At 40.8% G+C, this 22,313-nt stretch overlaps 7 non-coding genes across 7 annotated transcripts; 3 read left to right on the top strand and 4 right to left on the bottom strand.

Annotated features, from left to right (window-relative positions):
• Window positions 1–1,677: 1,677 nt before the first annotated feature.
• trnaw-cca (transfer RNA tryptophan (anticodon CCA)) lies at window positions 1,678–1,749 on the bottom strand. Its single transcript has one exon. It is a non-coding gene; the product is annotated as a tRNA-Trp (tRNA).
• A 2,885-nt stretch (window positions 1,750–4,634) lies between these two features.
• trnak-cuu (transfer RNA lysine (anticodon CUU)) lies at window positions 4,635–4,707 on the bottom strand. The gene has a single exon. It is a non-coding gene; the product is annotated as a tRNA-Lys (tRNA).
• Window positions 4,708–5,372: 665 nt separating this feature from the next.
• Window positions 5,373–5,446, top strand: trnat-agu (transfer RNA threonine (anticodon AGU)). The gene has a single exon. It is a non-coding gene; the product is annotated as a tRNA-Thr (tRNA).
• Window positions 5,447–6,601: 1,155 nt separating this feature from the next.
• trnam-cau (transfer RNA methionine (anticodon CAU)) lies at window positions 6,602–6,673 on the top strand. Its single transcript has one exon. It is a non-coding gene; the product is annotated as a tRNA-Met (tRNA).
• Window positions 6,674–9,841: 3,168 nt separating this feature from the next.
• On the bottom strand, window positions 9,842–9,923 carry trnal-uag (transfer RNA leucine (anticodon UAG)). The gene has a single exon. It is a non-coding gene; the product is annotated as a tRNA-Leu (tRNA).
• A 1,330-nt stretch (window positions 9,924–11,253) lies between these two features.
• trnan-guu (transfer RNA asparagine (anticodon GUU)) lies at window positions 11,254–11,327 on the bottom strand. Its single transcript has one exon. It is a non-coding gene; the product is annotated as a tRNA-Asn (tRNA).
• Window positions 11,328–12,026: 699 nt separating this feature from the next.
• trnav-aac (transfer RNA valine (anticodon AAC)) lies at window positions 12,027–12,100 on the top strand. Its single transcript has one exon. It is a non-coding gene; the product is annotated as a tRNA-Val (tRNA).
• The last annotated feature ends 10,213 nt before the right edge of the window (window positions 12,101–22,313 follow it).

The raw sequence follows: 22,313 nt of genomic DNA, 5'->3' as shown, positions 1-22,313 counted from the left end.
TATAAGTTCTTAGGTTAATTAATTTAATTCACATATATTTAAGCATGTACTTATCTAATTTTTTACTTAATTTATTATTAATTAGATGTGTGTTGCATGCCCTACATTGCCTTGTGTACAGTTTTTTTAAGCACTTATGTTACCCATGTCTTTGCATGCTTCTTATTCAAATTTTATTAATTGCTTGTGTTCATTTATTATGTATCTATTTATTTATTATTCATTATTTATTCCAGTGTGTGGAGTGTGATATGATTTTACTGGCACTTTTATTTGCCTAGCACTTATATTTATTCAACTTTATCAGTGTGCATGCTTATGTTGTATTACACTTTGTTTAACTTAAAACTGGAGCACTTATTTTAACTCTTCTTTTAGACTTTTAGTGTTGTGTGTTTTCTATTTTTTATCCTATTATATGTACTTCTTTCCCCATAAAGTAAATTCTTCCTAACTAAAAAGACACCCTGCTAACCTCATAATTGTACACAAAGGTCCAACTGGTCCCATGCCAAGCACCACCTTTTGTCTTGCGATCCATTGTTGTCACCATGCCTGGTCTCGTACCCTGCTCCCCTGGGTCCTGGGGTGACCAGTCCTACCCCTACACCATGAGTCCGTCTGCTAACAGCGGATAAACAGTCCATCTGTTGAGGTTATTTATTCATTTATTTATTAAAAGTTTTTTTTTTTGGTGCCAAAAAAATTAAAATCCTTACAGTGTAAAGCCTGACCCTAACCCCAACCCTAAACCCAACCTTAACTCTTAACCCTAACCCTAAATCCAACCCCTAACACCAACCCTAACCCTAAAACTTAACCTTTCCCTCCAACCAAAGGCCGCATCCACTCGCCGAAGGTTAGCCAAGCAGCAAATAGCAAATAACCCTAACCCTATTAATTATTTGTAATATCAATATATATGACATTATTATGTTATTATTGGCTACTACTAAATGTCATGAGAGCGAAACGTCTTGACTTTTTTGGAAAAAATGCATGTATTTTGTCAACTGTATAAGTTATAATGATTATTTCTTCACAGTGTGACTCCCAAGACATATGAGAAGTGTTTTAGAATGGAAAATGGCTTAGGTTTTACTTATATGTCTGTGATATCGATACATATCTGGAAGATTCATTTATTTATTTATTTATTTATTTATCTTAAAGGCCCTACAACCATTTTTAACATGCAAGTGACCTCACTGCAAATCAAATATTCTAATAGCCCAGTTTGTCCTAAAAAAAATGATGTTCATTTCTTGACTGTAGACAACAGGGTTGATGTTTTACAAGCTTTTATATAAAATAAATCCAGACGGAAATTAAACTGTAAAAATGGCCTCAGGGCCCAGAGCGTTAATGCAGACACACATCAACTTTCTTTTTGATTAACGCACATACACATCAACTTTCTTTTAGATTAATGTACATCATCTTTCTTTTTGAAAAATTAATGTAATATGTATACTACTTTTTGACACAATTTACACTCTTTGTTAGTAATCACACACAGGTCTGAAAAACACACACATGCTCAGGACCTATTCATGCCTAAATGTAGAAATGTCAGAGCTGGCCAGCACCCTGAGAGGTTGCCTTGCTTAAGAACACCTGGTAGTGCCCAGACATTCTCGTTCCCTACTGACTGAGCTACTGCCACCCCTAAACATCTGACCCCGACGTGATTTGAACACGCAACCTTCTGATCTGGAGTCAGACGCGCTACCATTGCGCCACGAGGTCTACCGATTAATGTATGTACACATTAACTTTCTTTGAGATTAATGCATATACACATCAACTTCTTTAAGATTAATGCATACACACATCATCACTCTGGAAGCCCCCTAGACATAACAATAGTATCAGGCTTTTCCAGGTCATGCCCTGACATTAAAGTGTAGTCATGACGTCTCTTTTAAAGGCACAGTTTCTAGAAAACTGGCTCTGTGAATTAAGCGTTTTGTTACTTTCACAGTATTTATATTGCACATCAGCCTGGTTTTGAATCAAAGAAAGACACAGACATCTCCATTTTTACAATATAGGACTTTCAAGGGATGTCTTCCGTTTTTCAAAACCTGAACCCCATTTTCCTATGTTTTGTGTCTAAGTGACTGATAGATAACAATCTTTGACACTGGTGTAGTATTAAGCGAGGTCTGCAGTCGGCAGCGGCGAAACAAGCTACAATATGAGTTAAAGAGGAAAATGTCCAGCTTGTATATACTAGGGATGAGCGAGTACAGCATTATCTGTATCTGTATCTGTTTACCACATGAATTATCGTATCCGGATCCGTACTCGGACTGGACCGGAAGTGGTTAGATTTAACCCGGAAGTGGGTCGGTTTGTCTTGAAATGGGCGGGGCTTTAACCGGTATGTTATTTAAAGCATGCAATTGATATGGGTTGATCAGAAATTGTTATATTTATTGCTGATTAGAAAACTATTTACATGAGCTTCAGATCAATGGTGTTGTCATGGAAACAAACAAACTATATACAGAACGTTTTGCAACAATGAATACAACACATGCGGTTGCAATTATGAAGTAAAATGTAATGAACAAGAGTTTTCATACTCAATATAACTTTATTTTATTAACTTTAACTTTTTTTACGATCAGTGTGATTTTTTTTGTTTTTGGTTCATTTTTTTTATTTTTTATTTCCACACCAGGTATGTGTGAAATGTGTGTGTGTGTGTGTGTGTGTGTGTGAGTCAGCTGACAGTTAAAAAAAAAAGAATTCTGATGGCAGAGACGCAACGGGAGTTGCATTTAAACCAAGCAGCATGTCTGAAACCCACGTTCACCAGAAATCTACTGGTTACTAAGTAAGGACTACAAACCCCACGTTTACCAGAAATCTACTGGTTACTAAGTCTGTAAGGACTACAAACCGAAGTTAAAAACAAACCTGAAGCTGAAGAAACCCTAAATGTTAACGGAACAGATCCGCAGACCAGAGAGAGAGAGAGAGAGAGAGCATTTCTCCGTGTTATGTGTGTGTGTAAACCAAGCAGCATGTCTGAAACCCACGTTCACCAGAAATCTACTGGTTACTATGTAAGGACTACAAACCCCACGTTCACCAGAAATCTACTGGTTACTATGTAAGGACTACAAACCCCACGTTCACCAGAAATCTACTGGTTACTATGTAAGGACTACAAACCCCACGTTCACCAGAAATCTACTGGTTACTATGTAAGGACTACAAACCCCACGTTCACCAGAAATCTACTGGTTACTATGTAAGGACTACAAACCGAAGTTAAAAACAAACCTGAAGCTGAAGAAACCCTAAACGTTAACGGAACAGATCCGCAGACCGAATTGACTGACGGAGCAGGAGAGAGAGAGAGAGAGAGAGAGAGAGAGAGAGAGAGAGAGAGCATTTCTCCTTGTTCTGTGTGTGTGTGATTGATCCGAGCGGGTTTGTAGGCGGGGGGGGGGGCGCTGTGATTATCACAGAACGCTGCGCAGCCAGTTGAGGAGTTTTATTCAATCCGAGCACGGATATTGACTCGTATTACTCGGATAATACTTGTACTCGGCAAAAGTGCTTTATCCGTACCGGATACTCGTTTCAGCCGGGTACTCGGATCACCCCTAGTATATACCTTCACAAAAGTGCTTGTTTTGCCACTGAGAGGCTATGATTATTATTCTAAATTTTTGACAACTTCATGGAAAGGATTTTAAGGAGGTTGACCTTTCATTTGAAGAGTAAGATTCTTTTTTAAACATAAAAAAATGCTCCTGCTCCTTACCAAATAATACACATTCGGACCACGAAGTGGTGCTACAGTGAGGTCAAACGTATTTTTACCTATAACTCCCACATTTGACATTAAAAATTAAAAGTCTTTACATCCAAGTTCACAGAATTAAGCTGAGTCTCCAGATATAGGCCACTCAAAGGACTTTTTGCAATATAAGCGTGAAACCAACTTTTTTGAAGCAGAAACAGATAGTGGCAGTAAAGTCAGATTTTTTAATAAGTGGAAGAAACAATATGATTATATTATTAGAGTCTACTTGAAGCTTTTTATATTTGTCTCTCTCTCTCACACACACACACACACACACACACACACACACACACTAGGGCTGCACGATATTGAAAAAATGTGATATTGCAATATTGATTATGAATACTGGAATATCGATGTTTTCTGATATGTTTAAACATATGTAAAATTACAAAAAAGATTCATAACAAATTAAACAAGTTTTCTTATAACAAAAGGTTTATTTCTACTGACAGTCTGCCGTTGCGCCACAAGGTCTACTTACTAATGCATATACACATCAACTTTATTTTGGATTAATGCATATACACATCAACTTTCTTTTAAACTGCAGTTCTGGAATGTTAAATTGCAGTTCTAGAATAATAGGTTGAAGTTTTAGAATTTAAACATGCATTGTCACCAGACTTTAGTTTGATCTGAGGAACAGGAGGTCAGCACAGGCCATGATCGTAGGATGCAGGCACATTTTAGTCTGGTAAATTACAGGGATTTATACACTGGGATGGTACTGCTAATCTTGCGATTGACAGATGATCTACCCAATACTGCCACATTATACAGGCATTCCTATTCTCTAAAATACCACCGCCCAACGTGGGGCTCGAACCCACGACCCTGAGATTAAGAGTCTCATGCTCTACCGACTGAGCTAGCCAGGCACTGCACAAATCTTGAGTTGCGGTCCAAAAATTTCACTTAAAACTTCTGAAATGTTACAGTTCTAGAATGTTACTTGGCAGTTCTAGAATGTTAGGTTGAAGTTCTAGAATGTAAAGATGCAGTTCTAGAAAGTTAAGCTTTCATTCTAGAAATTTGAGCTGCAATTTGGTAAGTTTGTTGTTTGTTCGTGAGTAGTGCTCAAGGGGGTGCTGTGGCTGGTTAAACTGCCTGTTTGGTAAACAGGTGATCATGGGTTGAAATCCCAGCAGGACATTGTTGTTGCAGCGATTACCTCTGTTTGCAAGGAAGGAACAGTGGACGTCAGAAGGCACTGTTGCGGCAGTAGCTGTTGCTCCACGATTCGTGCTGGGCCCTGAAGCGTCCTCCCCAGTCTGGTTCAAATGGTGACTGGTCCACCTGGTGGACCGAGCTTCACTGGCTCCACTTTAATGTTTGTGTTTCTTGTTGTTTTAACAAGTATAATATTACTCAAATGTAATTAGTAATGAGTTATATTATTGTGTTAAAGCAAAAAGGAATACATTACTTTATTTGCGTTACTTTTGTAACACGTTACTCCCAATACTGCCAATCAGTACACTGCATGTTTAGCTTATTCAAGGTAAAAGAGAAATTGAGAATTAACATTACACCTGCTAATGGAGGTGCTGTGGCTTAGTTGGTTAAAGTGCCTGTCTAGTGAACAGGAGATCCTGGGTTCAAATCCCAGCAGCACCTTGTTGTTGCAGAGATTACCTCTGTTTGCATCCCATCATCATGTCCACCCAATCCCCCTGCTACCCATTAAACAGATCACTTTGCATTCAGTCTTGTAATCACCATAAAAATTAGGTATCACTGAAATTTGAACTTGTGTTGCTGCAGTCAGAGTATACAGTGCTCATCCTGAATGGGCCAGTATAGTACAGTATAGTATACAATATCAGAATTGCTTGTTGAATGGTCTGTTAGCTTTGGAACCCCCCTTTCCCCACAGCTACCAAATGTCAGATATGGGTGGGGGAGTGGGCACTGTGTCCAACCCTTTCTGTGTAAAAAAAAACAACTAAAGAAGTCTCTTGGATGAGAGACAAAACTTCTGCAGAGAACCTTTCACCAAGTCCAGTTGCCCTTGGCCTAGTTGTGATCTTTAGGGGTAATAGCATGGATCAGGAACCAAAACGGACACACCTGGACTCAATGTGGGCCTTGTACGGCAATATTTGACACGTTTAGACCATGAAGACAGTTATCAGTTTACTTCCCATCTGGCAGGTATATCTGTGGACTCAGTTGGACATTTTGAAGATAATTGCACAATGTTGACCCAATTGTCAGTCTATTTCCCATTTGGCAGGGACATTTCTTGATTCAGGTGGACATTGTAGACAGAAACATTGGTGGATCTTGATTCCCACCATGGGATTTAGCCTGTATTGCACATTGGGGTACAAGGTCAATAAGATGCCATTAACATCCCGCGCAATGTATTGCCATTGTCAAGCAAATTGCCACCCTAGTGACTTTCTTCCATGTCTCCATGAACGCCCATATGTTTGGGCTGACAATTACAAGAGCAGCCGGAAACCCTAGTCGACCCAGTCCAAACCATCGTGGTAAGCCTCACTTGGTGTCCAAACTAAAATGATACGAGGCTACTTGGTAAACTCCTTACTGATGTTTATATCTGTACTCACAATGCCCTGTTTTTAAAAAAAACAGAAAATCACAAGTGTTACATGTGAATAATCAATGTGTGAGTAACCAGGAAGCTCACATAAAAGATAGTTGCAAGGTCTACCAAATGCTTAACTTTCCAACCCGTGAGCGGTTGGAACCTTGGTTGCCACCTTCCATCAAAATGTCAATCACAGACCTGGGCAGCTATTCCAGAGCAGAGTGGCGCAGCGGAAGCGTGCTGGGCCCATAACCCAGAGGTCGATGGATCGAAACCATCCTCTGCTAATTACTATGCTTTGTATCTATGTTTAATAAAGCATCAGTTTCTGAAATGAAATGGTTCTGCCTAAATACTGGAGCGTAAAACAATAAATATACTACATTACAGCTTCTGCAGCTCTTTTAAAAGACTCTACCATAATACCTGCTTGAAATCAAAGCCATATCAACTGCTTGGAAGGCAGCTATGCTCACCACTATACCACCATTGTTGGACAATATAACGTTCACTGCAAATCTTGCAACACATCTGGTCATTGAGACTGAAAATAAATGCTCAGAGATGCAACAGAGTCTTCCAGTACCTATGAGGTATTACAATATTGTCCATGAAGGCACATCTGCCATAGAAGGATGTGTGACCACCATTAAAGGATGGCTTTCTTTGTCGGCAGGATTCAAACTTGCGAGGGGAGACCCCAATGGATTTCAAGTCCATCGCCTTAACCACTCCGCCACGGCAACCTAAAAAGCAGAGAAAGACCGATTTCCACTAATAGTGATAACCTATTCAAGGCAAGGCAAGGAAGCTTTATTTGTATTGCACCTTTCAGCCATAGGGCAATTCAAAGTGCTTTACACAAAAAGAGTTAAAAAAGAGTTAAAAAATAAAAATAGATAAAACACAAGAATAAAAGTTACAGTGCAGTATACAAAATCAAACATTAAAGAAATTAACAACCATTTAAAGAAAGGCAACATCAAAAAGAAAGGTCTTCAGCCTTCAGCGTTCTGAATCAGCTGCAGCTGTCTGATTGATTTTTTAGAGAGAGCTGTAAAGACACCGTTACAGTAGTCAAGTCTACTGAAGATGAAAGCATGGACCAGTTTTTTCAAATCCTGCTGACACATAAGTCCTTTTACCCTTGATATATTCTTAAGGTGATAATACTATAGCGCAGACTTTTAATCGTTCCTCTTTTGCTCAAAAAACAACCACCTCAGTTTTTCCTTCATTTAATTTCAGAAAGTTCTGGCACATCCAGTTGTTAATTTGTTCGATGCACTCAGTCAGTTTATGTATTGGACTATAGTCCCCTGGCGATAAGGTTATGCAAATTTGTGTGTTGTCCGTATAACTATGGTAACTCATTTTGTTGTTTTCCATAATCTGAGCCAGTGGAAGCATGTTAAGAACCAGTATTAATGCAAAGAAAGGACTGGAGCATTTGGAACTCTGGAACTCTGTCTGGCTTATTTATGTAGCATGGAAGCTACCGTTAGCTAACTAGCCAATAGTTACAATCACAATCGGACTGAAAATTGTTCTACGTCCTATAATGTTACAGACCGACGCGATACCAAACGCAAAAGGGTCTTATATACACAGTATATGTATTTATAAATATGTAAAATAAAATTTTTTCTTTTCATTTATTTTTTCAACCCAGCCACGCAGTAAGGCAAGAGCCTCACAGGAGCAGGCAAAGAGCCGCATGCGGCTCACAAGCCGCAGGTTCGCCACCCCTGCACTAGAAGATTACGGCCACTTGGTAGCAGTAGGGCCTTGATGTTGTGAAAGCATAGTGGGAACTCTGAAATATCAACTGTTGACAGCATGAGCTAGCCAGGATTCAAACCTAGAATCTTCTGCTCCGTAATCAGACGCGTTATCCATTGCGCCACTAGCCTTACGTTCAGCATTAGCAATAGCTACGTTCTCACACCATTGCATGCAAACAGGGTTGATCTTTGTTGGCAAGTGTATGGAAGGCCAGTTAACCGTTTGTTACAGTCCAAAATTTGGGGACTCTTGCAGAACTTTTAGGCTAAGCTGTCCAGTTTCTATCAATGTAAAGTAAAGCAGAAGATGTAGTAATTCAAAGAAACAACAGAAAAGTAGCTTCTCACAGGTGCCGTGACCCAGATTCCTACCGAGGTTGCTGCAGCCACCACAACGCAGAGTACCAAGCACTATAAGATCGCGACCATTTGGTATTAAAATCACCGCGTTGTTGTGATAGCATAGTCGGAAATCGGATCCACAAACATGCTGCTATTTTCTAGGTTCCCCTAATTGATGAGTAACAACTGACAATTCCAGGGACAGTTTGTCTAGTACTGCTGATTCTAAAAAAACAACAGAGGAAGCTTGATGATAGCTGTGTTTCAGTTAAATTGAAGGATTTAGAGCTGTTTTAGTACATGTTGAAAAGATATTTACGCATCATTTGGCTCCTCATATATTTAAATTTACTGTGATAGACAGGTTGTAGAGGAGTAAACTTGGAAATGAGGATCAAGTAATTTAATAGCTAAAGAACAGAACAAACTATCCAGGAGTCAACCCTAACATCTTCTGATCTGTAGTCAGACGCATTACCCATTGCCCCACTAGCCCTACGTTCAATGTCAATGTCAATGTCAATTTTATTTCTATAGCACATTTAAAAACAACAACAGTTGACCAAAGTGCTGAGCAGGGTTGATGGCAAATACATTATTAACAAGTGTAAAAATCACTCCCGCCAAAATACATCACAGGGACCAAGTTTTACCGTCTCGTGAACGACAAACTTCCTTTTAAAACAGAAAAGAGAAGACGCCGGTAAGACAAATCTGATATGACTAATGTTTAACCTGTCTTACACTTTGAAACTAAATAAACAGACACATAGTTAACAGAGATCTGAGTGTTGCGTGGTTATTGTAAATAGGTAATGTTTGTGACGTATGGTATGGTTTTAAACAGAATGACGGATTGATGAATGCAGCAGTAGCATGTAAATCACCGTAGTTTTAGATGTTAAAATGTGCGCACAAGAAAGCTACGGGATTACTGTGGGGAAATGGAGAATGGCTAGGTTAACTGATGATTTTAAACATTGTGAAAATTAAAGAAACATATGAACACGTTTAACATATACGGGCATATAACAAATCCCTGCAGTCTCAGTCTTTGGATGGTATAGGTAGCTTATTGCTACCGTGACGGCCGACGTCACAGTCACCGACAATTTTGGCAATGAATGAGTATTTCACATTAAACACCTACGATTGGGTGGTCATTATAGCCAGGGCAGAGTACAGATTTTAACAGCAGAGTCAGCAAGGATTCTACCAAGTTTCCTCTAATGACTTTTGGTATTTTACCAAGCTATGTCACAAGGAATGACCTCATCTGAACTATAAGTCATCACATTGGTTGCCTTCCAGCAATGTAACATTTGCAAATGGTAGTGGTGGGATTTGAACCCACGCCTCCACAGAGAGTGGAGCCTAAATCCAGCGCCTTAGACCACTCGGCCACACTACCTGCATGCAACTATTATCAGCATTGTGAGATGCACAGGGACCGTAACTAACAGTATGCTTGTTAATGTTATTGGAACAAAACTTTTGCAAGACAAAAGCCAATACTTTATTAAAAAATGCCAGTAAAAAATGTTATCACTCTTTGTCATTTTTATCTGGCTATGTTGATTATTAGAATATTGTAACCAGCATTAAGTGAGTAGGTTTAGGTCTGTGTGAATATGGGCCGAGCATTTACCTGGGCTGAATTTGTGAACATCTTCTTTTGCATATTCACTGTAAAGAGCTATTACCCCTCCAACTGCCAACTATTGTTCCAGAGACAATAGGATATACAGTTTTAGATTGCAAGGTAACTGTCCAAGACCAAAGACTTCAATGAAATACCTCAAGTGATCAAAACAGTTTGTCAAAATGGGAAAGGTCATGTTTTTTATTGCAAATTCCAGCACAGTTCTAAAATTATTCTTTAAAAATATGTTCATTTACCATTCAAAAACAAAAGTACAATCATGAAACACATACTACTTAGATAGAATGAACCTGTTCAGGTGTCAATGAAAAAATTCAAGAGACGTGGACCCTCTGGCACAGCGATACTTAATCAGGACAACACCTTGATGAACACTTGATAGTGCCCGTCTCTGTATAAAGCTGCACACCAGGCAGGTGCTGGATGCACTTGACGTGGTGTTGCTGCACACGCCAGATGTGCTCCATGCGCACCTGGTCCAGCAGTGGCACCCCCTTAAGGGTCCCTCCCGTTTGCCCCTTCCAGTTCCTACAGATGGTGGCCTCCTCACCGCGTGTCCCCCTGAGACAGTACTGGCTCAGCTCCTTCTTACTGATCTTTGCATCCACCACACGATCAGTCATGGCTGGCACACCCTCCTGCCTGACCTGCTCTGTCTTTGCCCGCCGCAACAGAGAGAGGTCTCCTGCATCAAATATGCAGGCAGAGAGACAGCTCATGAAGGTGGGGTAGCGGGAATGTGCGTCAGACCCCTCACTGATGCAGCAGCCACAGTCCACATACAGCAGCAGTGGGGGTGTAATAGCTGACTGATGATGTATCAGTCATTTTGCTGGTGGTTTCTCGGTCACAGCAACAAGCTTGATCATTGACACACAGTTACACGCCTTATGTATTTGCTTGTATTACATCAAGTGACCTGCATACCAATGACCGCAAAGATTAATATTTACATGGTTTGCAGAACTGTGCCTTCCAATAGAGGTAAGGCCAATTGTGTTGTTGCTGGGCTGCTCCATAGTCATCTGCAGAAGGATACATCCCTGAGTTGGCTCACACTGCTTGTTTAAACAACAATCGTCCCTGGGTGGACTTGAACCACCATCCTTTCGGTTAACAGCCGACTGCGCTGACCTATTGCGCCACAGAGACTGCGCCTGTCTGATGCTTTATGAGCGGGAGCTCGATCTTTAAGCCACAAGCATTTGCTTTATGGCTTTTTAAATTTGAGCTGCACATGTATGCTTATCGGGCTATTTTCCTGTTACTTAGAAATTGGGGAAGATGGACGTGTATTGTAATTTTCTTACATGTCAATTGGATTCTGACTTTGAGTGAAAAATATTTGGCATCCAAGAAAATTTCGGAACTGATGATGTATCAGTCATTTTGCTGGTGGTTTCTTGGTCACAGCAACACGCTTGATCATTGACATACAGTTGCACGCCACGTATCACAAAACTGTTGGGTGGGGCCATATGTATTTGCTTGTATTACATCAAGTGACCTGCATACCAATGACAGTAAAGATTAATATGCTGTCAGCGAATGCCACCTATATGCGACAGGCCCCGCGGTGACAGGCGGAGATACTGTCCATTATACTAACAAGGAATGCCCAAGCTTCATATTTGGCACATCAAGAAATAGGTGGCGCTATTCCAACATTTAGGCCACAGTCAATGCATGTAGAAATATTTAGGTTTAGTACATATTTGCTGTCATTCAAATCCATGACAAAGCATCTGTGACTGAATCTAGTTTAAAATCTCTATTTTGTAGCATTTTGAACATTTGCAATAAAATAAAAAATGTGCATTTTCCTACAAATATGCAAAATAAAGTTCATCAGTTTCTGTAGTGTAGTGGTTATCACGTTCGACCTAACACGCGGAAGGTCCCCTGTTCGAAACAGGGCGGAAACACTTTGTTTGTATTGACTTCGCACAATCAAACTCTGCAAAGTTAAACTCTCCATAACCTTCACGGAAAAATCTCCCTGACGTGAAATCGTGGTCAGGCCTACCAAAGTTTCCCCACTGCAGTAGTCATCACATTCAGAGATTGAGGAATATCCGGTCTAAAATTGATGCAGAAAAACTAGTCCACGCATTTGTTACTTCTAAGCTGGACTACTCCAATTCTTTATTATCAGGCTGCTTAAAAGAGTCCATAAAGATTCTTCAGCTGATCCAGAATGCTGCAGCACGTGTTCTGATAGGAACCAGGAAAAGAGATCACATCTCTCCTGGTTTAGCTTCTCTGCATTGGCTTCCTGTAAAATCCAGAATAGAATTTAAAATCCTTCTTCTCACCTACAAAGCTCTTCATGTTCAAGCACCATCTTATCTTAAAGAGCTCATTGTACCGTATTACCCCACCTGAGCACTGCGCTCCCAGAATGCAGGGTTACTTGTGGTTCCTAAAGTCTTCAAAAGTAGAATGGGAGCCAGAGTGTTCAGCTATCAAGCTCCTCACCTGTGGAACCAGGTTCCCGTTTGGGTTCAGCAGGCAGACACCGTCTCCACATTTAAGAGTAGGCTTAAGACTTTCCTCTTTGATGAAGCTTATACAGTGGTGTGAAAAAGTGTTTGCCCCCTTCCTCATTTCCTGTTCCTTTGCATGTTTGTCACACTTAAGTGTTTCGGAACATCAAACCAATTTAAACAATAGTCAAGGACAACACAAGTAAACACAAAATGCAATTTGTAAATGAAGGTGTTTATTATTAAAGGTGAAAAAAAATCCAAACCATCATGGCCCTGTGTGAAAAAGTGATTGCCCCCCTTGTTAAAACATACTATAACTGTGGTTGTCCACACCTGAGTTAAATTTCTCTAGCCACACCCAGGCCTGATTATTGCCACACCTGTTCACAATCAAGGCATCACTTAAATAGGAGCTGCTTGACACAGTAAGGTCAACCAGAAGATCCTTAAAAGCTACATATCATGCCGAGACCCAAAGAAATTCAGGAACAATTGAGAAAGCAAGTAATTGAGATCTATCAGTCTGGAAAGGGTTATAAAGCCATTTCCAAAGCTTTGGGAATCCAGCGAACCACAGTGAGAGCCATTATCCACAAATGGCGAAGACATGGAACAGTGGTGAACCTTCCCAGGAGTGGCCGGCCGCCCAAATTACCCCAAGAGCGTAGCGACGACTCATCCAAGAGGTCACAAAAGACCCCACAACAACGTCCAAAGAACTGCAGGCCTCACTTGCTTCAGTTAAGGTCAGTGTTCATGCCTCCACCATCAGGAAAAGACTAGGCAAAAATGGCCTGCACGGCAGAGTTCCAAGGAGAAAACCACTGCTGAGCAAAAAGAACATCAAAGCTCGTCTCAATTTCTCAACAACACATTGTGATGATCCCCAAGACTTTTGGGACAACATTCTGTGGGCTGATGAGACAAAAGTGGAACTCTTTGGAAGGTGTGTGTCCAAGTATATCTGGCGTAGAAGGAACACTGCATTTCATAAAAAGAACATTATACCAACAGTAAAATATGGTGGTGGTAGTGTGATGGTCTGGGGCTGTTTTGCTGCTTCAGGACCTGGAAGACTTGCCGTGATAAAAGGAACTATGAATTCTGCTGTCTACCAAGAGATCCTGAAGGAGAATGTCCGACCATCTGTTCGTGTACTCAAGCTGAAACAAACTTGGGTTCTGCAGCAGGACAATGATCCTAAACACACAGCAAGTCCACCACCGAATGGCTGAAGAAAAACAAAATGAAGACTTGGAGTGGCCTAGCCAAAGTCCTGACCTGAATCCTATTGAGATGTTGTGGTATGACCTTAAAAAGGCGTTCATGCTCGAAAACCCTCTAATGTAACTGAATTAGGACAATTCTGCAAAGATGAGTGGGCCAAAATCCTCCAGGACGCTGTTAAAAGCCTCATTGCACGTTATCGCAAACGCTTGGTTGCAGTTGTTGCTGCTAAGGGTGGCCCAACCAGTTATTAGGTTTAGGGGGCAATCACTTTTTCACACGGGGCCATGATGGTTTGGATTTTTTTTCACCTTAATAATAAACACCATCATTTGCAAATTGCATTTTGTGTTTACTTGTGTTGTCCTTGACTATTGTTTAAATTGGTTTGATGTTCCGAAACCCTTAAGTGTGACAAACATGCAAAGGAACAGGAAATGAGGAAGGGGGCAAACACTTTTTCACACCACTGTAGGGTTTATCATTCTGCAGGTAAATATAGACCAGCCCAAAGATAACCCAAGTGGCCTTACCTTTATCTGAAGGTACAGTTCTGAAAACCATGTACTGTACATATTAATCTTTACGGTCATTGGTATGCAGGTCACTTGATGTAATACAAGCAAATACGTAAGGCCAGACAGAGACAAAAAGTGAGAGAAAAGAAAAAGAGACTAGCTGTCTAAAGGATAACCAGTTGAGATTGTGTGCGTCTTTGAGAACTGTAAGTCATATAACTGATGTTGTCAGTTCATTTAAACTAATGAGGAAGAATTTGACAAATCAAAAGCAAGGAACTTATTCTTTCAAACATCACACCTGAGTCTCTCAAGTCATGACCATTCCCTGACCGGGAATCGAACCCAGGCCGCGGCGGTGAGAGCGCCGAATCCTAGCACTAGACCATCAGGGAGTCACATCTTTCAAATTTATCTTGTAGATGTGAGTTTCTTTTCACTTACTGGAAGACTCATATTGTTTTAGGCGAGGAATGGCGCCTGGCTAGAGCTTCAGAAGGCAGGACATGACAGATTACACATCTGTCACATAGTCAGTTTGTAGTCTTAAATACAAGTCTCTTGCTGTTCCTTGACTAGTTGCCCCCCTGCTTTGCATCGCTCCAGGTATGTAGAAAAAAAATCTGTTATGCACCTTTGCATTGCGCTTTAAAATGTCAAAATTTGGACCTGAATCCAACAATAACATTACTTGACACTCACATACATTGGTTTTCAGTTAAAAATGTTGGTTAGGGGTTTAGTTACTGCTTGAAAAAATGAAAAGAATTGTTATTGAGATGGAGGCAGATGAAGTGTTTATGACCCATCAATGATGACAAAAGGATACATCCACTGTCGGGGTCTAAATTAAAGGAAATGGTACTTTTTAAAACGTTAAACTAATGAGGAAGAATTTGACAAATCAACCAAAAACTTGCTCTTTTAAATCTGGGATGTAATCAGGGAGTTACATCTATAAATTTAATTTAACATATTGTTGGTTATATTGTTTTAGGCAAGAAATGGCGCATGGTTAGAGATTTAGAAGACAGTGGTGCAAAATGCAAAACTGCCTGTTTCGATTTAATTACATGGTAATAATACAAAAACAGAGCTGTAGTGATTACTTGGAAATGCTTCCGGTAGTTTCTGAAATAAAAACCATGAATCAGTGGTGGAAAATGCAAAACTGCCTGTTTCAATTTTATTACGTAGTAAGACAGAGGTGTAGTGATTACCTGGAAATACTTCTGGTAGTTAGGGGAGAGCCGGGACAGTTGAAACGCGGGACGGATGAAACATAGAGATTTCCTTGAAAACCGTGCACGTCCTGTACGTCAAATTTCGTCAGCACGTACAGCACGCAATGCCTGCCAGACCCGCAAACACATTTCTTCTTGACGTCATGCCATTTTGGAATAATTCCCGGGAATCTGTTTTTGAGTGCGGTAAGTAAATTCTTTTGTGCGGTAGTTTTTTTTGACTAACAAGTAGTATTTATTGTTTCACGTGCCATTGTAATGATAATACTGCAGGTGTATTAGTACTGCAACACACCATTAAGTGTTCAATATCAAAGTGGTTTAGTTTAAGGGCAAAACAGGTTTAACTGGCTGTCGGGACAGTTGAAACAGCTGTTTCAACTGTCCCGACAGCGCCTCCTGTTGTATATGTGATGATACTATGTGTTTAAGAATTGAATAAAGTGTTTAACAATAAATAATGAAAACATTTTTTATGCTTAAGATGTGTTTTCGATTTTTAATAGTTATTTAATAATATGAACCCACAGAAAATGCCAAGAATAAGAAAGAAAACTACAAGGAGAGGAGAGGTTGAGCCAGAGGTATTTGAAAGGGCGTATTTAGAAATAGTGTGTAAGGAGGTCAGCATTAGGTGTGCAGCTGAAATACATGGCCTCAACCATGTTACCCTGTCACGCTACGTGAAGAGGAGAGCTGAGACAACGCAACTGCAAGTTAAGCCCCCAGGCTACCTGAACCCGAATAATAGGGTGTTCAACCCGGAGCAGGAGGGCAAGCTACAGGCATACCTGAAAAGAGCAGCTGCCATTTATTTTGGCTTGAGCCCTAAAGAGGTCAGTGTGAAGAAAACAGGGAACAAAAATTAAACTTCATTCTACATTCATACCAATAAATACAGAAATATATACAGTTAAATATGAATACAAATACAGAACTATATACAGTTAAATATGAATACAAATAAATACAGACATATACAGTTAAATATGAATACATAAGACACAGTGATTATAATAAGTTTTGTTTCATGACCTCAGGTACGCAGGCTTGCATACCAACTTGCAGCAAGATTTGACTGCAAATGCCCTGCCTCCTGGGAGAAGAAGGAGATGGCAGGAAAAGACTGGCTTACATCATTTCTCCAGCGTGCCACCTCCCTGTCCATCCGCCGCCCCCAAGCCACCAGCATGCAGCGCGCAACTAGTTTTAATAAAATCAATGTGAAGTCCTTCTTCCTCAATTTGCAAAAGGCCCTGGACCGTCACAAATTCACGGCAAAGGATATTTGGAACATGGACGAGACTGGTATATTCATGAAACTCATGTTAATAAATTAATAATAAATAAATAAATAAATATGTGCATAAATAAATACTAGTCCAACTATAAACACATGCTTAAGTTCATTTAAAATGTTTTGCAGGCATTACCACTGTGCAGCTGCCGGACAGAGTGGTAGCCGCCACAGGGGAGCAGCAGATAGGAGCAATGACTTCTGGGGGAGAGGGGGACATGGTTACAGTCGCCTTTGCGGGTAACGCGCAGGGCAACCATGTCCCCCGTTTTTCATATTCCCTAGGAAGAGGTACAAGGACCACTTCGTCAGGGGTGGTCCGGCTGGCTCCATTGGGTCTGCGAATGGATCCGGGTGGATGCAAGAGCCAGAATTTCTGCTTTTCCTCCAGCATTTTGTCAAACATACCCGTGTGTCCAAGGAGTCTATGCTGCTTCTGTTGCTGGACAACCACCACTCCCACATTTCAGTGGCAGCAATAGATTTCTGCAGGGCACATGGGATTGTGATGTTGTCCTTCCCGCCTCACTGTTCCCACCGCCTTCAGCCCCTGGATCGAAGTGTGTTTGGTCCACTCAAACACTATGTAAACACAGCTGCAGATCTGTGGATGAAAAACCATCCAGGTCAACAAATGACAATCTATGACGTCCCCTCCCTGGTGGCAGCAACACTACCCCTGGCAGCAACAATCTCAAATCTGACTGCTGGGTTCTACTGCACCGGGATCTGCCCCCTGAATCCTAACATCTTTAAAAAGGATGCCTTTACCCCGTCATTCGTGACAGACCGTCCTCCTCCTCCCCCACCTCCTACCCCATCACAGAGTGCAGACCAGGTGCCGGAACCCTCTGCAACTGCAGGTAGGCTTACATTAAATGGATAGATAGATGCATGAATTAATGTTAGATTTAAGATTAACCAGTTTAAAAAAAAAGTTTATCCTTCTTTTTGCAGACCTCGTCATCATCTTTGAAGATGCCCAAGAATTCAGCCCGGAGGCAGTCCGTCCCTTTCCTAAGGCTGGTCCTAGAAAGGAAAATAAGAGAGGAGGGAGAAGAAGGCAAGTGAAGTTTAGTGTACTTGTCTACCTTTCCAGTCATGTGCAGTGAATTCCAAGTTATTTAACTATCATTACTTTAAAACATGATTAACACTTAGGTCATATAAATTAAGATAATTATTACCAATGTCCTATTTACCGTTCCAGGACAACTGCAATCCTTACAGACACCCCAGTCAAGGAGGCTTTGGAGAAAGAACAGGAGCAGCGTCTTATGAAGTCTAAAGGAGCCAAGAAGCAACTTTTCTCCATACCTGTTGCCACTGCTGCAGTTGCTCCGGCTATGAAGAAGCGCCGTGGCCCAAAAGAGCAACTGTTCTCCATCCCTGCCACCGCCGCCTATGCTGCAGTCACCCCTGCCACTGCAAACGGTTCACAGGAGAAGGAGGAGGACTGTGTGGTGTGTGGCGAGTCCTTTAGTTCCTCCATGCCTGGGGAAGTGTGGGTGCAGTGCCTGTTCTGCCTCCACTGGTCCCATGAGGCCTGCACAGATAGTGCAGAGCATTACATTTGTGATCTTTGTGATATGAATTAATGCTTATTCATGCTTAGGCCTGTTTAGCCTATAATGTTCCTAGACAGTTTTTTGTAATGCAAATTAAATTTTCAACTTCGCAACACATCTCTGCTTATCTCAACTTATCTCTTTAATAGCCTAATCATCAATTGTCCAATCTTCAATCAATTTCATTGACTCAATTTTCACAAGAAACTTATTAGGGTAAATATTCTGATAGTTAAAAATTACCTTTGTCAAATTATTATCATACATTGTTCAAAACTGTACGCTATAAGCTAGGCTACTAGGCCTACACTGTGTGTTTCAGTCACGAATTTTCATCTCTCAGCATTCAATGTTCATATTCACCACTTCTAACATCGTAAGCTATAGGTCTACTCTACATACATTATTACAATCATCTGTTAGGCCTATAGGCAACTATTTAAAACAATATTTACTTATCTGTTGACGACGAGTCGAGTGACATCTGCACGCCAAACTGGTCGCGACGGAAAGGAAGAATAGGCTATTGCGCGAGATGGTCATCAGGTGAGTCGGAAGTAGTTTAGCGTTTTCCGCTTGACCTAGTTTCCTTCATAATAACAGAGCCTAGAAATCTAGATGCACCCCAGCGGCAGCAAATGTAAAACATCTTGATGTGGGTCTGGCTATTCTAGCAAACAATTAACATAACTCAAGGAAGAAATGGAAGAAAATGAATTGGAAACGGATTTGTCTGTCTTTGTCAAAAAGATTAACCTTCGCAAAATGCGCATAGGCTTCTAACATTGTTTATTGGGCTTGATGAACCTTTACATTAAAATAAGTTACTAAATATGTTTTTAACAATATGTACACAAGTTATTTGTCAGGTATCGTTCATTAAAACAAGCATTAGATTAATAGTTGCTGTTTAAACTGTTATGTTTCATCCGTCCCACCCCTGTGTTACAATCGTCCCGCTCCGGTGGGACGATTGTAACACAGCGCAACTACTATTTGAAGTCGATTTATTCTTAAACCATTCTATATTTTTACCAAATAACACATGATACTAAGAGAACACATATGTGAGTTGTTGATCACAACAAAAAAAAAAATCTATCTGTAACCTTATCTTATAAAACAACGTTTATCTGAAAAGTGTTTCAACTGTCCCGGCTCTCCCCTAATAACTTGAATGAGCATTAACGTTACGTCACACACCAATGCTTTCGACTTAATATAATGCCAATTTCTACTCACCACGAACGTAAATAGACAATAAACAAACACATGAATCCAACCACGGTTTAAGGTTAGCGTTACATTAACTGTAGTTAACATGTAATCCATCCAAACGTGGCGTTAACATGAACAGTGACTGACTTTATAGCATTCATGTAACGTTAAAATAGAAAACTTTGGGCAGGGACAACATAAAATTTAATTACACGTTTGGTCATTTAACATCTTTTCATTCATAATAATATAAATAACTTACCTTTTAGTGTAATGTTCAGCGGAGCTCAGTCGCTGTGTGCTGTAAATCCACTGTCCAAACGAGCACTGAGAGGGGCCGGAAGCTTCACTCGCTAAACTGCTCCAGGGCACCAAATGCCTCCAGTGCGCACACTAGTGGCCAAGGATATATTACATCTGTAGTGGTTTAGCAGTACCATAGGAAATGAATGGGAATCAGTTTAGGGTGCTTTAGCTAAAGAATTCCCGAGTGCCGCGCGGAAGATCGGGGTTCGATTCCCGACGGGGAGATTTTTCTACAGCTAACCAATGCAAGGCCTCGAGAAGTCCCGGCGAACGCGTGGGACTACTCGGGAAAGTGGGCCTTGGCTCAAGCTGTGTTCAGCATGGAAGGAGAACTCCTGATCCTAAATGGGAATATTTCAAGCGATTGAAAGAGCACAACTCCTGGACATGAACAAAACGTCACAGGGTGCCGCAGGAGTTGGGAGAGTGTCAAGTCTAGCCACCTTGCCATGTATGCTCTTTGCAGACTATGTGGTTCATTTGGCTTCATCAGGCATGATCTACAGCTTCCACTGGGGTGAATCATGAGGGGGAAAGCGTGCCTTGGCTCAGGCTGTGTTCAGCATGGGAGGAGAACTCCTGACCCTAAATGGGAATATCGTCAAGCGATGGAAAAAGCATATCTACTGGACATGAACAGCACCTCACAAGGCGCAGCAGAAGGTGGGAGAGTGTCAAGTCTGGGCACCTTATAATTCCTCTTCTGCTCTTTCCAGATTATGTTGTTCTGTGGGCTTCATCAAACGTGATCTACAGCACCACTGGGGCAGATTGAAGTCCAGTGTCAAGCATTCGTAATCAAAGTCAGCCCCTCCAAATCTCAAAGCTCAGGATTTCTCCCATCGGGTTGGGAGTCAATTGCTGTCCCAAGTGAAGACGTTCTTGTATCTCAAAAGCTTATTTCAAACAGTGCAACTTGTTCCAACACAAAAAAACCACATTACTACTGAAACTTTGGATGGTCGCCTCCGCCTCTCACACGGAAGACTGGGGTTTTATTTCCCGATGGGGAGATCTGTCTACCAGCTGCTAATTATTTTCTTTATTATCAGGTTGCTTAAAAGAGTCCATAAAGATTCTTCAGCTGATCCAGAATGCTGCAGCACGTGTTCTGATAGGAACCAGGAAAAGAGATCACATCTCTCCTGGTTTGGGCTTCTCTGCATTGGCTTCCTGTAAAATCCAGTTTAGAAGTAACAAATGCATGGACTAGTTTTTCTGCATCATTTTTAGACAGGATATTCCTGAATTCCTGAATGTAATGTAATTACTACTTCACTATGGAAATTGATTTTTGCAATATTACATCGGTGAAAAAAAGCAGCACTAATAATCTAATAACACCATTACAGAGATAAGTCCTTTGTCTGAGGCATTAGACAACTGAACTCTAAATCCTGACTCAAAATCCTCAAATAAGCTGTGCTATGCAGAAAGTCACACAGCTGTTTGGGGACTGCTTTCTCAAGAATCTTAGAGAGAAATGGAAAGTTGGACATAGGTCTATAGATAGCTAAAACATCTGGATCAAGGTTGGGCTTTTCAGAAAAAGGTTTAATTACAGATACTTTAAAGTGCTGTGGTACATAGCCTGTAAGTAAAGACAGATTGGTTATAGCTAGTAGAGAACTGTTGACTAAGGGTAAAACTTGTTTAAGTAGCCTAGTCGGGATAGGGTCTTATAGGCAGGGTGATGGTTTAGATGAAGACATAATTGAAATAAATTAATAAAGATCAAGTGAAGCAAAGCAGTCTAACATGTATCTTTCTAAGGTTCCTGTGTTTAGAGATAAGTCAGTGCCAGTTAAAGGCAGGTGTTGGTGAATTTTGCTTCTAATAGTTATAATTTTATCATTGAAGAATTTCATAAAGTCGTTAATGCTGAGAGCTATGGGAATACTTGGCTCAGTAGAGCTGTGGCCTTCCGTTAGCCTGGCTACAGTGCTGAAAAGGAACCTGGGGTTGTTCTATTTTCCTCTATTAATGACGAGTAGTACGCTGCTCTGGTTATACGGAGGGCCATCCTATAAGTTTTAAGACTATCTTGCCAAATTATACGAGAGTCTTCCAGTTTGGTGGAACGCCAACTCTTCTTAAGTTTCGATATTTGCTTTAATTTGCGTGTTTCAGTGTTATACCATGGAGCTAACCGTCTTGGTTTTATCATCTTCTTTTTCAGAGGGGAAACAGAGGCGAGTGTCATTCGCAGCGAGCCTGCTGCACTATCAACAAAATGATCGATTTTGGAGGGACCGAAATTAGCATAGGAGT

Source organism: Etheostoma spectabile, unplaced genomic scaffold, assembly GCF_008692095.1.
Source record: "Etheostoma spectabile isolate EspeVRDwgs_2016 unplaced genomic scaffold, UIUC_Espe_1.0 scaffold00019274, whole genome shotgun sequence".
NCBI lineage: Eukaryota > Metazoa > Chordata > Actinopteri > Perciformes > Percidae > Etheostoma > Etheostoma spectabile.
This window is presented reverse-complemented; position numbering and strand designations above follow the sequence as displayed.